Here is an 18,569-nt window from a genome sequence, read left to right on the forward strand (position 1 = left end):
TTAGTTCCGGTAATGTTGCGGTTGTGAGGATTCGTTCGACTACGCCCGTTCATCTTCTTCATGGACTCGTTCTTCTTCCTAGTGGGATTTCAGGCAAGATGACCGCTACCCTGGATCTCACTACTATCATTGCTATGCTAGTTGCTTTGTTCTATCGCTATGCTGCGCTACCTATCATTTGCTCTTCAAGCCTCCCAAATTGCCATGTCAGCCTCTAACCTTTTTCACCCCTCCTAGCCAACCGTTGCTTGGCTATGTTACCGCTTTGCTCAGCCCCTCTTATAGCGTTGTTAGGTGCAGGTGAAGTTGAAGATTGCTCCATGGTGGACAGGATTTTGTTGGGATATCACAATATCTCTTTTATATTATTAATGCATCTATATATTAGTAAAGGGTGGAAGGCTCGGCCTTATGCCTGGTGTTTTGTTCCACTCTTGCCGCCCTAGTTTCCATCATACCGGTGTTATGTTCCCGGATTTTGCGTTCCTAACGCGGTCGGGTGATTTATGGGACCCCCCTGACAGTTCGCTTTGAATAAAACTTGTCCAGCAAGGCCCAACCTTGGTTTTACCATTTGCCTCACCACCACCTATACCTTTCCCTTGGGTCGGCCAACCCGAGGGTCATCTTTATTTTAGCCCCCCCGGGCCAGTGCTTGTCTAAGTGCTGGTTCGAACCGAGTAGACTGCGGGGCCCCCTCGGGGAAACTCGAGGTCTGGTTTTACTCGTAGGATGTCTCATCCGGTGTTGCCCTGAGAACGAGATATGTGCAGCTCCTATCGGGATTGTCGGCGCATCGGGCGGCTTTGCTGGTCTTGTTTTACCATTGTCGAAATGTCTTGTAAACCGGGATTCCGAGACTGATCGGGTCTTCCTGGGAGAAGGTCTATTCCTTCGTTGATCGCGAGAGCTTATCATGGGCTAAGTTGGAACACCCCTGCAGGGTATAAACTTTCGAGAGCCGTGCCCGCGGTTATGTGGCAAATGGGAATTTGTTAATGTCCGGTTGTAGATAACTTGACACCAGATCCGAATTAAAACGCATCAACCGCGTGTGTAGCCGTGATGGTCTCTTCTCGGCGGAGTCCGGGAAGCGAACACGGTTTTGGGTTATGTTTGACGTAAGTAGGAGTTCAGGATCACCTCTTGATCATTGCTAGCTTCACGACCGTTCCTTTGCTTCTCTTCTCGCTCTTATTTGTGTATGTTAGCCACCATACTTTCTTAGCCGCTGCTGCAACCTCACCACTTTACCCCTTCCTTACCTTTTAAGCTTTGCTAGTCTTGATACCCATGGTAATGGGATTGCTGAGTCCTCGTGGCTCACAGATTACTACAACAACAGTTGCAGGTCTAGGCTGTGCGATGATCATGACGCGAGAGTGATGTTTGCTTGTTTTGGAGTTCTTCTTCTGCTTCTTCTTTGATCAGGGGATAGGTTCCAGGTCGGCAGCCTGGGCTAGCAGGGTGGATGTCGTTTGAGTTTCTGTTTGTGTTTCATCCGTAGTCGGATGGTGCTCTTATGTATGATGTATTGTTGTATTCGTGTGGCATTGTATGCCTTTTGTATGTATCCCCATCTATTATGTAATGTTGATGTAATGATATCCACCTTGCAAAAGCGTTTCAATATGCGGGTCTATCCTTAGTGGCACCTTCGAGTTCCTTTTGGATAGTGTCGCATATTGGGCGTGACAAGTTGGTATCAGAGCCTCGACCGACCCTAGGAGCCCCCTTGATTGTTGGCCGTTGTTGAGTCTAGAAGAAAACTATTTTGAGTCTTAGGATTATATATATCTGAGAGTAGGAATTCTTTTTACTCCTCAGCCCCCTTCGTCGCTCTGGTGAGGACTCCTGACGTAGATGTTTTGTCTTTCCTCTCCTCAAATTTCACTATTTTTTTAGGATCACGCGGGTATCTTGGGATCGTTCCGATATTCTTATGACGAGAACATTGTTCTTGGTGCCTCCTGACATTTAGGGGTTGTGGCAGTGTCCCGGGGAGTTGAGCTCCGAGGTGTTGTCGTCATAATTTTATCGTTGCAGTTCTGGAATACCTGAGTTTTGCCGACATCGAAAATCTCTTTTATGCAGTTGTTGGCGAGATAACCTCGACGTCACCCAGTACTGGGGAGTTCGGGAGTATTGCCATAGCTTGTATAACGGATGCTTTTCGAAGGTTGAGGTACACGATTTCCGGAGTTTTCTTGGTTATGTGTTGACGGATGGATACAGCTGGATGTAAGGATTGTTAGTTTGGGTGAGATATATTGCCTCCCCTGTATCCCCAACACCAGATTGCATAACTAGAAAGTTTCGGGAGTTTATAGGTGGGAATTCAAGTAGTTCCTAGAATATCTTTCCGACAGATGCATGATATGGGATTGGGTAAATCTCTATCATATGTTTGTTTCCGGCTTATTCTGCAAGCCAATCCTTTGTTTTGTTTTATTTGTGGTATTCGAGTTGCTTCGAAGTCAAATGTTGAATCCATACCTTTCCTAAACGGTGTTCTCATATTGCTATGTGAATACTAATCCTTTTTGATCATTGAGGTTGTCATGTTAATTCTTTTCCAACCGGTGCGCTTCTCTGCGAGATGATCCCATCATTCTCCCCATCTGCAAGATCAATTCTAAGTTTTCTCAACGGTGTTTGTTTCGTTCATCCCAAGTTGTCTTTGTTTTTCCCCACCCTCCCACCCTTTTCTTCAAGGACTCATTTATTTTAATCAAGTATCCATTTATTCATGTGAAGTCACTTCACTCTTTTCAATCAATGTTCTGATCCGGTGATCCCTCGTGAAGATGCTCAACAGTTTCAAGTTCATCATCCTTCGTTCTTTTTCTTCTCCGGTGGATCCAATTCAAGCTTTCAGTGTTGATCATATTCCTTTCCTCATGTCAAATGCTTTCTCATGCCGGTGCACCTCTCATTCACTCACCTCTTGCTATTCATTTGTTCTAGACTGTTGAAAATATCTCAGAAGATTTGTGTTTCCATTCTTAATCCGTTCAAGCTATTTGGAGATTGTTATCTCATTCAAGTCATTTAATTCTACCGGTGCAATCTCTATTTCAAGCAATCCTTCAACGATGTTTCTTTCGAGTGGGCCCTAACCCACAGGTCTTTTCCCAGGATCTTACCTGACTCTTCTAATTATCAGGAGCCATTCGCAAATTCTTTTCCAAGTTTGATGTAAGAATGAATTCTCATCAGTCATATTCCTTATCCAAGATCGCTTTCAAATTATTTTCATCTTTGGCTCAACCTTTCCTCTTTTAATCCTTCCGGAGTGTCTCAACAATTCATGGTGGTGTTTCTCGTCGTCATTCTCATATTTTGAAGACCGAAGAAGAGTTCCTCTTAAATCCTTACCTGTTCTTCCAAAGATGCGTTGTTCAAGCTTGATGCCATCCTTTCATAATTGTTTTCGATTGTGAGAATTCTTTTCTTACCATCCGGAGCATTTCATGAGTTGTTTCCATTTCTTTCCTCCGAAGGCCATCAGGTCATAACTCTTCATTCTCAGCGTGTAGCTATCGTTCTCCAAACCTTACCGGTGCATCGTTCAAATAACCTCTAATCACTTCATGGCCTCTTCGTTCTCATGTATCTAAATCCTCTCAAGCATCTTCATTCGTTTTCCAATTCTTCCCGGTGAATTGTGCCTTTGCTACTTTCATTTTCAATTCTTACGGTGGTTCCTTCAGATTCTTTTTCCTTTGTTATCATTTCAATTCATTCGTTCTTTCCAATCCTACCAGTGGTTCATGAAGACTTCCTCAAGTTTTGCGCTATATCTTCCCTTAATCTTTTCCAACGAGAATAAGTAGTATGCAATCCGTTGCTTGTCATCAATTTAAATTGGTGAAGGATACGCATTACGTAATTCTTATTCTTGTTTCATCCAAGTGTTTAATTCTTCTCTTCCGGAGATGTTCATGATGAAGCAATTCTCAGTTCTAGTGTTTCGTCTTTTCCTTTTCTAGAGTTCCAAGTTTTCTTGATTATCTCATCGCGAAGCTCCATCTAAATCATTGCAAGGCTTCACCTTGTTCTTTCAACTTCTCTTCCTTTCTGTCATTCTTTTATTACCGGAGTTCTTCATAGAGGCTCAACATGGTGGTTCGTCAAGGATTCTTTTCATTCCTCATTTGTTCTTCAAGATTTCTCTCGAGGTGATGATCCGCCAAGCTATACTCAAAAATTAACATGGTGTTCAACACATGTTTTGTTTTGAGGAGTTCAAGTATTCTTCATCTTGCATTCCAAAGTGCAATTCTTTCTACCTTATCTTTTGGGATGGTGTTATGTCACTCTTGACAATTTCCTTCATGTTTCATGATTCATATGTTGTCAAGAATGAGGTATTTTGAATCCATCATTTTCTCTTCGTTCAAGAGATCTTTTCAACCATCAACTTCTTCGTTGGAGTTATCTTGTGTCAGATTTCACCTAAAGCTCTTCCTTAAGGGTTGTTGCTATTTGTGGTGATTATGCATGACCCAAGCTTGCTCTTTATCCTCTTGATGGAAGAAGTTTTTCATCTCTTTGGTGCTCTCAATCAAATCAATGGTTTCCATTTGTGGCCGGTTGTCACCTCATAGTCTTGAGAAGTTTTCCATGAGCCCACTACAAGCTTATTCTTTTCGTTGTTGATTTTCCAACAACTCCATTAAATCCTACTTTGCAAGGATGCTTTCCAAGTTCATTTGTGGCAGAAGTTGGCATTTTCTTATCCATTCTGTTATTCCAATGATCTATCTTCTATTCTTTCTTCCGGAGGCATTGTGATGTTGCTCTTTTCACTCATCATCTCGAATTGTGAGGATCATGTTTTCTGGCTTATCCATTTAACCGGAGTGTTGTATCATCTCTTCAATATCTTTTCATCTCATCAAGTTTTCTTCTCTTTTCTACCGGAGTGCTGTCCAAATTCTGTCATTCTTGTTCCTTGGCTATCTCATTATACCGAGGTGGTCATATTCTTTTCGTTCGTGAAGCTCTTATTTCCATGTCTTTCAACCTTCAAGTCCTCGTAATACTCCTTGTTCCTCTTTTCTAACGGATTGTTTGCAATCTCGTTCATCTCTGTTGTACTCTTTCTTTTAAATAGCTCAACCTCTCAGGTTCGTGGTTTCACTCGTTTGTCGAAGAAGCAACTTAGTTTACCTCTTATCTCCCTCTTCCTTTTTTCCCTCTGGTGCCATCCTAGATCTCGGGACGAGATCCTCTCGTAGTGGTGGAGTGTTGCAACGCCCCGGATACAATTTTCCATATTCGTAACTCCAACTCTTGCCTTTTCCGGAGATGTGATATGTTATTTCCTCCGTGGTTGGGTTTTGTCTTTTGTTTTGCTTTTTGTTCATGTCATGCATTTCATCTCATTGCATCATGCGGATTGCATCGGCATCGTTTTCATAAAACTTGCATCGCTCATAGTTGCCGTGTCCCCCCTTGCTTTTGTTGGCCGTTCCGAGACCAACCGGGTTTTCCATTCCCTCTTGTCAAACCAACTAACCTCTCTCAGACCCTCTCGCGTGCACGTCCGAAACTTCTCCGAACCCGACCCGGGCAGTCATGACCGATGGGTCCGGATCAGCCCTTAACATCTATAAAACATCTCCGTTTTCTTATTTGGACACCCTAACCCATTTATCATGGACCGCCCGATCGCGATCGGAGGATCCAAATCATCCCCTTTCGTATATATATAAACCACCTACTTACTAAATCAGATCAAACCCTAGCCTAACCCTATTCCCCTCCTTGCGCCGCCACCCAGTCTCCTCCTTCCTCGGGATCCTCCCCGACCAGCCGAGCCAACCGATAGCCTCCCTCCATCCTCGGGATCCCTCCCGATCCAGCCACCATTTCTCCTTCGTTTTCAGCACCACCCCAACCGGCAGCCTCCACCTTGCCCCAATCCAAATCCACCGGAGCTCCCTCTGCCGTGGAGCACCACCAGCAGATGAGTTCCCGCCTGTCTCCTCTTTCTCTCCCCTGTTTTCCTCTCCTACCTCCTCTAAATCTCTCTCCCTCGTTTGTTTTCCCCTCTGCCAGGAAACGTACGGGGCTCGCCCCTGCTGCCATGGTCGCCGGTGCAAGGTTCTGCACCTCCCGTGCTCGCACGACCGCACGCGTTGACCGTCGTCCCCGCCGCCCTCTCGTCCGGATCCAGCCACCTCTGCTTCACCTCGCCAAGCCGTCGCCATTCCCTCTCCGGTGCCCCGTCCCCATCGGATTTGCTCGCGCCCGCTCCTTTTCTCCGCTCGTGGCACCAAGCCCGAGCCTCCCGTCGCAAACGCCACCGTCGCCAGCCGCCGGAGCCCGACTGGACCATGCCGCAGCTCCTCTGCCCCCTTCCTTTCTCTCTTTCTTCTTCTTCACTGTTGTTTCTCTCTCCCTCCCTCACGCTACGCTCCCTGTCTCTCAACGCAGGAAGCCCGCCATGGAGCGTCTCTCCAGCGGTTCGCGTCGCCTACTTCGCTCCGGATCTGACTCCCTCCGCCTCGATCCAGTCGCTGCCGTCGCGCCAAGCTCCGCCGGCAAGCCCTGCCTCCGCCGCCTCGCCTCGCCGTCCCCGCCATCAAGTCCGGCTGTGGCCGTCGCCCCCTGCATCCTCTGCTTCGAGCGGGAGGACGAGCGCGCCGCCCCTGCTGCGTTGATCCGTGCCTGTTTCTGCCTCGCTTGACCGCGCCTCCCCTTCTTGCTCGGTCCAGCTACGCGCCTGGCAGCCCAGGAACCGGCCTCCTCAGCCTGCTGCCTTCACCGACCCGGGCCGAAGCCCACTGGGTGAGGCCACACCCCCAGCGCGTCCTTTTTTTTCCCTTCTGTTGGGCCAAACAGATTCGGCCCGCGTATGTTTTTTCCCTGACCTGCGAATTTGCTATTTATCCAGTGAATTAACAGATTTGCAGAAACCCCCTTGCACTTCATGCATATAATGACTCATGATCTGTGCATCATATGTAAAAACTTTAAACATGTAAAATGCTTAGAATTTTGTGTAGATTAATAATATCCCACTTCCATCCATGTTTGAAATGTTTAAAATGCTGTTTGATTAAATTTGCTCAAATGCCATGTTAAAATGATTTATTTCATAACTAAATAACCGTAGCTCGGTTTTAAAAAACTTTATATGTAAATGGGGTGAAAAAATGCCTAGTTTAACATGGTCCACTTTATTTTCCTGTTTAACAACTTTAAAATATGTTTTAGGGCAGAACAGTACCAAATTCATAAATTGCACATGGGGATTTTCCGGAATTGTTGTTTGTTGTTCCGGCCTCATTTAAACTTGCCTAGATAGGTAGTTTTCTTATGCGTCACCCCTTGCCATGTTTAACAACATTTAATATTGTTGGGTGCATAAACAAGAGAGAACTAAATAAATGTTGTGGTGTTTCGTCAATATGCAACTCGTTGCATATTGAACTCCACTTAACTTGTAGTATTGTTTGTTGCACTTTGCCATGCCATGCCTTTTAAAACCGGACATGCATCATACTTATTTGTGCATCATGCCATGTTTATGCTTGTGCATTTACAATGTTGTTTGTTTCTTTCCGGTGTTGCTTCTTAGTTCCGGTAATGTTGCGGTTGTGAGGATTCGTTCGACTACGCCCGTTCGTCTTCTTCATGGACTCGTTCTTCTTCCTAGCGGGATTTCAGGCAAGATGACCGCTACCCTGGATCTCACTACTATCATTGCTATGCTAGTTGCTTTGTTCTATCGCTATGCTGTGCTACCTATCATTTGCTCTTCAAGCCTCCCAAATTGCCATGTCAGCCTCTAACCTTTTTCACCCCTCCTAGCAAACCGTTGCTTGGCTATGTTACTGCTTTGCTCAGCCCCTCTTATAGCGTTGTTAGGTGCAGGTGAAGTTGAAGATTGCTCCATGGTGGACAGGATTTTGTTGGGATATCACAATATCTCTTTTATATTATTAATGCATCTATATATTAGTAAAGGGTGGAAGGCTCGGCCTTATGCCTGGTGTTTTGTTCCACTCTTGCCGCCCTAGTTTCCGTCATACCGGTGTTATATTCCCGGATTTTGCATTCCTAACGCGGTCGGGTGATTTATGGGACCCCCCTGACAGTTCACTTTGAATAAAACTTGTCCAGCAAGGCCCAACCTTGGTTTTACCATTTGCCTCACCACCACCTATATCTTTCCTTTGGGTCGGCCAACCCGAGGGTCATCTTTATTTTAGCCCCCCGGGCCAGTGCTTGTCTAAGTGCTGGTTCGAACCGAGTAGACTGCGGGGCCCCCTCGGGGAAACTCGAGGTCTGGTTTTACTCGTAGGATGTCTCATCCGGTGTTGCCCTGAGAACGAGATATGTGCAGCTCCTATCGGGATTGTCGGCGCATCGGGCGGCTTTGCTGGTCTTGTTTTACCATTGTCGAAATGTCTTGTAAACCGGGATTCCGAGACTGATCGGGTCTTCCTGGGAGAAGGTCTATTCCTTCGTTGATTGCAAGAGCTTGTCATGGGCTAAGTTGGGACACCCCTGCAGGGTATAAACTTTCGAGAGCCGTGCTCGCGGTTATGTGGCAGATGGGAATTTGTTAATGTCCGGTTGTAGATAACTTGACACCAGATCCGAATTAAAATGCATCAACCGCGTGTGTAGCCGTGATGGTCTCTTCTCGGCGGAGTCCGGGAAGCGAACACGGTTTTGGGTTATGTTTGACGTAAGTAGGAGTTCAGGATCACCTCTTGATCATTGCTAGCTTCACGACCGTTCCTTTGCTTCTCTTCGCGCTCTTATTTGCGTATGTTAGCCATCATACTTGCTTAGCCACTGCTGCAACCTCACCACTTTACCCCTTCCTTACCTTTTAAGCTTTGCTAGTCTTGATACCCATGGTAATGGGATTCCTGAGTCCTCGTAGCTCACAGATTACTACAACAACAGTTGCAGGTACAGGCTGTGCGATGATCATGACGCGGGAGCGATGTTTGCTTGTTTTGGAGTTCTTCTTCTGCTTCTTCTTCGATCAGGGGATAGGTTCCAGGTCGGCAGCCTGGGCTAGCAGGGTGGATGTCGTTTGAGTTTCTGTTTGTGTTTCATCCGTAGTCGGATGGTGTTCTTATGTATGATGTATTATTGTATTCGTGTGGCATTGTATGCCTTTTGTATGTATCCCCATCTATTATGTAATGTTGATGTAATGATATCCACCTTGCAAAAGCGTTTCAATATGCGGGTCTATCCTTGGTGGGACCTTCGAGTTCCTTTTGGAAAGGGTCGCATATTGGGCGTGACACGACTGGTGTCGACGGGGATGGCGGCGACGACTCCAGCTCCGCATACTCGAACGATGACGAGGAGTCGATGTTACTCACCATGGAGCAGTGGTTGCGGTTGGCGCATCAGTGGGTGGCGAACCCTAGTAGCAGCCATGAGTTGACGCATGGACTTGGCGGCGTGCTGTAAGTACCCTTGTCCTACTCCTCCTCTGATTTATCCAATTGGGCATTTTAGGGTTTGTTCATCTTCTGCTTTATCCAGTTGGGGATTAGGTTTTATCCAATTGAAGTGACTAGTTTAGGACAATTAAACTAACCTAGTAACATAGTGTATTGCACTCTCAAATTAGTTCAATGACAGTAAAAATTTGGGATTGTTGTGGCTCTCCAAATTGTTCTGTACTATCTGGTACTGTTACTTTAAATTGTTCTGTACTGTACTGTTGCTCTCCAAATTTTGCTATTGTGCTGAATTAGTAAATAATAGACTTACAGGTTACTTAAATTTGTACTGTACTATACTGTTGCTCTACAAATTAAGAGTAATTATAATGAATACATGAAATTTAATTTGTTCTATAGTTTGGATGAAGACATTTGGCAAGTAAGGATCCATTTTGATGCAAGAGAACCATTGGAGATGAAGCTGTGTGGTTCAGATATTACTTATCTGAATTTGGTTGCAGTGATGGAAACCCAAGGATTTAATGCATATGATTGTATGTTTCACATTGAAAATCCATCTTTAGGAGAGAAAGGGCTGGATTTGGTAGACAAACATGCAGAATTACAGATGATAAAGAGGAAGATCCAGGACAAATTGGTGCTTAATTTGCTAGTCAGGGCATGTCCACCCCCTGATACTGATTTTGAGAGGCAGCATTTTGAAAAGCCAGACTTGTCCACTGTGGTGTACCAAGAGCCTGTTGTTTATGATCTGAGTGAGCCTCCTATCTTAGCTGTTGATCAGGAAGGAGTAGTTTTTGAGAGTCAATGTAGCACACATCACCCTGCTGGTCCTGCTGGTGTTTGCACACAAGAAAGCAAAAAATGCAACGGACAAGTTGAAAGCAGTTTTGGAAGAAGAAGAAGAGGGATATCAAGGATTTGAGGCTTATGAGGACAGTGATGCCTCTGATGAGGATGGTCAAATTGGAAGTGACCCTAATTACATGGTTGATGATGAAGATGTAGAGGTGGAAGAGGGAAAGAGACAGACAGGCTAGAAGTACAAGAGGAAGAATCAGATGATGATCAATCAGAAGAGGAAGAAATGCTGCATTATGAGGGTGACACTAAAGTTGAGGACCCATTTGAGGTAGAGGAAGATAGGACTTTTGAACAAGAAGAAGAAACTATAGTTGAACCTGTAAAGAAGAAGCAGAAGCTGCCAGTTAGAAGAGGCCCAACCACTAGGTCACATTGTAGTGAGCTACCAGAGGTTGAACCTGATTTCAGACCATCATCAAATGAAGAAGAGAAGGGGTTGTTGATGGAGAGTGGTGATGATGGTTTTGAGCCACTCTCTTTTGTCCTACCAAAGAAAAGGAAGAGTAGGGCAAAGAAAAGGCCTGCTAGGAAGTGGTACAATGAGAAAATGGAGCAACCACATGAGCAACTGTGTATGAAGTTGTGTTTTAGGGATCAGCATCAATTCAGAGATGCTTTGTTGAATTTGCACATCACCCAGGCCAGGAATTTCAGGTATCACATGAATTCAGATCAGAGGATAATTGTTGAGTGTACAGATAAAAAATGCCAGTTCTTAATGGTGGCAGCAGTTATAAAGGGGAGAAAACCTTTGTAATTAAGAAGATGAGACTAGAGCACACTTGTCCTAGTACCACTGAGACCACCAGGGTTAGTGCTAAGTGGCTAGCACAGAAATATGAGCATCTCTTTAGATCTGATATAACTACTGGTATTCAGACTATAATTGATGCATGCAATGAAAAATATGGTGTAGATGTGCCCAAGTGCATGGCATATAGGGCAAAGAACATAGCTATTGAAGCTGTGTTAGGAGATCACAAGAAGCAATATCCTAGGCTTAAAGACTATGCTCAGACTGTCATGGACACAAACCCTGGGAGTAGAGTAACAGTGACTACTGTTACTCCAATGCCAAATGCAAAAATACCCCACCCAGGCCCAAGATTCCATGCCATGTTCTTTTGCCTCAATGGAGCAAGGGAGGGGTTTCTCAATGGGTGTAGGCCTTTCATTGGTTAGTTCTTGAACCTTGTGTGAACCATTTACATATTGTAGAGTACTCCATATTGTATCTCACTTGAATGTATTTAATGTTTGGAAATGTTGATTATGTAGGTGCTGATGGATGCTTCATTAAGCTCACTACAGGTGCTCAACTACTTGCTGCCACTGGTAGAGATGGCAACAACAACATATATCCACTGGCATTTGGCATAGTTGGTCAAGAGGACACACCTAGTTGGTGTTGGTTTCTACACCAACTGAAAATTTGCCTAGGGGGAGAAGTGGGAAAGTTTGGATCTTATACTATAATGTCAGATAGACAAAAGGTATGTGTTTGCATATTTCATTCTGTTTTGAACAAGTGTTTACAGTAGCCTAGATTTTCATTGGTGCATATTTCTTTAGCTTGTAGCTTAGACTTGTTAAATTGTTTGTGTCAGGGGTTATTGAATGCAGTGTTTCCAAATTGCAACCAAAGATTCTGCCTTAGACATTTATATGCAAATTTCCAAAATGCTGGGTTTAGGGGTGAAGATCTTAAGAAGTGCATGGATAATGCTAGCTATGCCTACAATGAACACAAATTTAATATTGCAATGAATGATCTTAGAGCTGAAAGTGAGGAAGCTGGGGAGTAGTTTACTGCAATACCAAAAAAAACATGGGCAAGGCATGCATTTGACACAGACTGCAAGACTGACTTGGTAATGAACAACTTGTCTGAGGTGTTCAACAAGTACATTCTAGATGTTAGGAGAAAACCTATAAGGACAATGTGTGATGGGATAAAAGATAAGAAGATGGTGAGGTCGCACATGAAGAGAGAGAGAGTGTAAAGGAAGCAAGATGGGAGATAACACCTCGTTACAGTGAGAAGCTAGAGGTTGAGAAGGAGAGAGCCAGATACTGCAAGCCAATACAGGCATGGGTCAACTTATGGCAAGTTACAAGTGGGCAGCAAACACATGTTGTCAACCTGGAACTTGAGAGTTGTGGATGCAGGAAGTGGGACCTTAGTGGCATACTGAAAGTGCGTTATATCGACTAGAGGGGAGGGGGGTGAATAGGCGATTTTTATGAATTCTTCACTGAGGAATTTGCCGGTGAGGAAATTCCTTAGCGAAGAACTACTAGCAGCGGAATAAGTACTCAGAAGTAAGCATGACATAATACAAGCATGTTCATCATGATGAAATGAAGACTAGCACAGAGTACAGAAAGCGTAATCACAGGATAACACAAGATGAAGACAAACAGACTGAAGAAATTGAACTGAGGAAATTGAGAAAGTCTTCAGTCAAAGTCTTCAAACACAGATATGAACAAACACTCAACACAGTAATGAGGAAATTAAAGGGTTGAGGTAATAGAACCAGTTAGGTTGGTGAAGACAATGATTTGGTAGACCAGTTCCAACTGCTGTCTCAGTTGTACGTCTGGTTGGAGCGGCTGAGTATTTAAACTCGAGGGCACGCAGTCCCGGACACCTAGTCACTGAGCACGCAGCTCAGGACACCCAGTACTCACCGTATTCTCCTTGAACTAAGGCCACGCAGGCCTCGTCCAATCACTCGTGGTAAGTCTTCAGGTGACTTCCAAACCTTCACAGACTTGGTCACTCGGCGATCCACAATTCCTCTTGGATGCTCTAGACCATGACGCCTAACCGTCTGGAAGAAGCACAGTCTTCAAAGGTAACAAGCGTCGGATCCATGCAGGATCAATTTCTTCAGTGATGCTCAATCACTTTGGGTTTGTGGGGGTTTGGTTTTGGGTTTTCCTCACTTGATGATTTTCGCTCAAAGTCCTCAGAGGATGGGTTGCTCTCAAATGACAAGTGTCAAGTTCTCTCGGAGCAGCCAACCAGCTAGTGGTTGTAGGGGGCGGCTATTTATAGCCTAGGGAGTAGCCCGACATGATAAGACATAAATGCCCTTCAATGATATGACCGTTAGGTGGATAAGATATTTGGGATAGCTGGCGCGCAGCACAGCTACGGTCGGAAATTTGATTCTCAAATTCCTCAGGGCTATCATGTTCCTTACTGTGTAGGCAATTCGCACTGGCGAATTCCTAACTCCCCAGTCAGAGCAAAGTCCTCAGTGACCAGAAGAACTGCGTCTCTGTCACTGAAGAAATTGACTGAACTGTATGAGATTTCCAATGGCTTCACTCGAAGGGATTGGTAGGTGTAGGATTTTGAGTTGAGCATCACATGGAAAATTTTCCTTAGTATTTCCTCGACCCCCTTTAACAGTACGGTGTTTCCAATGAATCAAGAAAGAGAAAATGAAACTACGAAAACAAAAGTCTTCACGCTTCATGTTCCTCAAATGAATACCAAGTCTTCAAGGTCACACCAATTTCTTCACTTTCAAAGTCTTCAGACTTCAGAATATCAAAGTCTTCAGTCGAAGAACTTCATTTTTAGGGGTCGACTTTTATTGTAAATATCAAACTCCTCATAGACTTATAGACCTGTGTACACTCACAAACGCATTAGTCCCTTAACCTATAAGTCTTCAATACACCAAAATCACTAAGGGGCACTAGATGCACTTACAATCTCCCCCTTTTTGGTGATTGATGACAATATAGGTTAAGTTTTCAACGGGGATAAATATATGAAGCGTAAATACTGATATTGAGGAATTAGATTGCAAGATATAGAAGAACTCCCCCTGAAGATGTGCATAGTGAGGAATTTGCACCTATATCTTGTAATTCATACACGCATTTGATATATAATATGAAAATTTTGAAATGCATGATAAAATATGGTGCCTGATGAAATTCAGCATGCGTGCAATAATATTAATGAGGAATAAGCATGCAGAATAGCACATCAAAAGTATTAGATCATAGTGCATCAAAAGTCAGAGCACCATCCAAAAGTATCAGAGCACCATCGGGTTTAAGATTACAACTCGATCCAATAAAAGTTTCGGAAGAACGAGAGTTGTAACTTAGAAAAAAAAACGCCCTTTGTATAGACCCGCTTGAAGACTAACTCTGATTTCTCCCCCTTTGTCATCAAATGACCAAAAGGATCGAAACTGAGGACTAACGCCCCTGAAGAATTTCAAGTCGATGGAGGAGCGCCAGCGTTGTCGGGGTTGTTTGTTGTAGCAGGGCCTGCCGCAGTGTCGTCCAAATCTTCATACTCATCAGTGTCACGCGATGAAGAATAAGAGCTGGCCACTAGTGGAGGGACTTTGACCCTCTTGAATTTCTTCGGAGGAGGTGCAGACCAGTCAAATTCTTCCTTAAGACCCATAGTCTTCAGTTCTTCAGCGCTATAAACATGAGTGAGAACAGCCCAGGTGCGGTTGAGGGTTTTGTGAAGGTAGTAGTGGTTCTTCTTCACTGCATTGTGTGTTGAGGTCATGTTGTGAAGAATTGCACCAAACTGACGCTTTACCCATTTGTGATTGCGATCAACCTTCTGATGAAGACTGAGGAGCAACTCACGGTCAGTCATCACCCTGGGAGCTGTGGCTTGAGGATTTTGCTTGGCTGAGGTATTTGCGGCAGTGTCATGTGTGGCAGAGTCGTCATTGGTAGACTAAGATGTAGCCAGATGAAATTGACCATCCAATGGACGAGTGCCTTCATCGATCACAGCAGCTGCCTTGCCTTTATCATCAGATGATGAAACTGGCCATTTGAGGACTTCAATGGGAGGCAAGTAGCTACCGTGGTTCAGAGTGTCAGCTTTGTAATTCAGTGAAGATCTTGCCCTTATGAATCTCAGAATCCAAGGCGCATAGGGCTTCAGCTCGAATGGTGACATAGCAACATTTGCCAGAGTCCTCATGAAGAAATCATGGAAATTGACGGGAACGCCATGAATGATGTTGAAAAGCATATTCTTCATGATGCCGACGACTTCTTCATCATTGGAGTCGTGGCCTTTGATAGGACTCATTGTCTTCGCCAGAATGCGATAGACAGTCCGGGGCACATAGAGTAATTCCTTGACGAGGAATTTGGTTCGTGGGGCCTGCCCTGGCTTCAAAGGCTTCATGAGCACTTGCATATAGTGATTTATCAGTTCAGGGTCATTGTAGATGCAGCGTGCACTGTCATGGGGAGGATCAAGAGGAAGGACACAAAGCAATTCAATTGCCGGTGCCTTATAATGAGTGTTTTCAGTCATCCAATCTAGCACCCATGAATTGACATCTTCAGCGTCTCCGGTGATATGCAGTGTAGCGTAGAACTGGAGAATGAGTTCTTCATTCCAATCACAGATGTCAGTGCAGAAATTGAGTAATCCTACATCGTGAATAACACTGAGGACTGGCTCGAAGCATGGCAAAGATTCCATGTCCACGTGAGGAATATGTTCATGATCGAAGATTTTGTCCTTATCAAACAACACTGAGGAATAGAAGTTGGCTTGACTAGCAGTCCAGAAACGCCTCTTTCTTATGCGAGCAGAGTCATAGGGGTTGTAGTCAGTGAAGAATACATGCTCGAAAAAGAAGTCTTCAGCCTTGAACTTCTGTTTGTTTGAGAACGGATTCTTCGGCTTTGGCAGAGGGGTGTCAGTGATTTGCAGTACCACCTCAGGAATCGCGAGCTCAGGTTCTTCAGGCTGAGGAATTTCTGGTTCCTCTTCTTGTGCAACTTGAGGATCAGCAACAGCAGGTTCTTCAGCACTAGTGGCTGGAATTTCTTCATGAACAGAGGGAGTGGGATGAGTTTCTTCAGAGCCCATTTGAACTGTTGTTGCCGGGGACTGAGGAATCTGTTGGATAGGTGTGAATGGAGGAGTATTGGGATGCTGACTCTCCCAAAAGTCATCATTCATCACAGGTGTGGTGCATCCAATATCCACATCTTCATCTTCAATTTCCTCAACACCGGCCTCTTCAGCTGTGAACTGAGGCATAGGTGAGGAAATGACTGGCGTTGAAGGGATTGCGTCCACTTCAATTTCTTCATCAAGCTGCTCTGACGTAGCAGCAGAATGATTTTCTTCATCAGATCCACTTGGGATCTTATAATCTTCTCCAAAAGGAACAATTTCCTTTGATGACATGGAGGAAATCGGAACAACATCAATTGGATTTTCAAATGAGCTGGTCATTGGCTTCATTTTCTTCACAGCCGAAGAATTTGACGCAGCTGATGCCTTCCTTTTCTTCTGCAGCTCGCTCTGCAGCCTTGGTCTTCTTCACCTCATAGGCAGATGGAAGAATTGGAGTTGGTGTAGGCGTGGGAGGAGCTGAGGAATGTGGTTGATTTTCTTCAGGCGCAACTGATGCAGTTACCCCGATCTCTTCAGTTTCTTCAGGCGCACCACTAGTGGATGCCCTGGCAATTTCTTCAGTGGTTGGAATGGAGTCATCAGCCCTGGAACTAGCATTTTCATCAGCAGGCTGAAAGTCATCAGCGGTGCTGGCATGTTCTTCAGCAGGCTGAGCAGAGTCTGCAGCCTGAAGATTTTCTTGTTGTGATGGGGTTGCAACATTTGTGAATTTCTTCGTCAGATCGACGAATCTCACTTTGGCTCCTTGCCAATCAGCATAGTAGGCATCAAAGTCTTTGCTGAGGGCTTGAATTTTAGACTGAGCCTTGAGAATTTCCTCAGGTGTCATTCTGACAACATTTTTCTTCAGGAGCTTCTCCTTTCTGTATTGAGCTTTCTTTATCTCTCTTGCCTTCTCATACTTCCATTTCTCTTGAGTGATGAAATGGGTCATCATGTGACTTTGACCAGGAGTCAGAGGAAGATCAGGCATGGGGGTGTTTAGATCCTTGTGCCAGAGATCAATGTAGTCGAGGATTTTCCTCGGATCCAAAAGCAGTGGCACAGATGTGCCTTTGGCTCTAGCGGCCTTCAGTTGTCTATCTCTAATGATTTCTGCAAGTTCATCATCAGAAGCTTCATCATCAGAGGGCACATGGAATGCGACCTGCTTCTTCCTTGGACTTGGCCGAGGACCGCGTCCAGCTGTTGCTTTAGTCTTCAACAGTGTGGGGCCTGATGAGGACATTGGTGCAGCTGAGGAACTTGCTGAGACACCAGAGGCAATCGAGAAACCCGTAGTCCTTTGACATGTAGCCATATGCACAGGAGTTGAGGACTTTGAAGGAGCTGCTGAGGACTTTGGTGGTGCAGTAGCAGCGTGAGGAATTTGCCGTGAGGGCATAGCTGAGGAACTTGGCCTTGAGGGCGCTATTGGTGAAGCACTTGGCTTACGAGCAGGCTTCTTTGGCATTGATTTCCTCGGCTTGACCGAGGCCTCAGTTGCAGGAGCAGCGGCAGAATCCTCATTGAATTTTCTTCACAGCCTCCTTGGCTTGTCTTGCCAATTTGGCTTGGCGTTTAGCCCATTCTTCAGGAAAGTCCTCACCACTTTTGATGCTGGTGGGATCAGCTACTTGGCCAGGTGCCAATGGAGCTCTTGGGCATGGAGGATTGAGGGCGAATTTCTTCATGTACTTTGGAGTCACATATCTGTACTCCCTCCATTCTCTTGCCCATCTCCGTTCAATCTTCTGTATGGGCACCTTGCGCTGATTTTTGGTTTCTTTGCCAAATTTTGCTTCATCAGGTGTGCAATAGCCAGCATAAATTTCATCAGGGATCTCGAAAGCAGTCATGACCTCAGGCTTCTTTCCTCCTTTCTGCGGTCTCTTACCGTCTGCCATATTCTTCGGATGATGAATTTGAACAATTGAACACTCTGAAGTAGTATGCAGTTTTTCTTCGAGGAACGCTGCAAATGAGTTAAGTTGATGAGAACCTAGTGATTCAGCAGCGGACATGAGTACCTGTGAACAGAGTGTAGGTGCGAGGAATTTGGAGAGGTCATATGCGTTCTGAGAAGGTTTTTCGAAAAGACAAGTTTTGAGGAATTTGACCAGTTGAGCCTTGAGGAATTTCACTAAGCGTTCTTGTCTTAGGTTCTAGAGTTGTACAGATCGAAGATCCACACAATTGAGGAATCTTGAAGAAAATGATTGCTCAGAGAAATGGATCAAGAGCATACAGTGTGTGAGGTGTTCATATGTGTGAAGATTTGAAGAATAAACACCTTTGAAGATTTTCACGAAAGTTTGAGAATCAAAGTG

Source organism: Triticum dicoccoides, chromosome 6B (assembly GCF_002162155.2).
Source record: "Triticum dicoccoides isolate Atlit2015 ecotype Zavitan chromosome 6B, WEW_v2.0, whole genome shotgun sequence".
Classification (NCBI taxonomy): Eukaryota; Viridiplantae; Streptophyta; class Magnoliopsida; order Poales; family Poaceae; genus Triticum; species Triticum dicoccoides.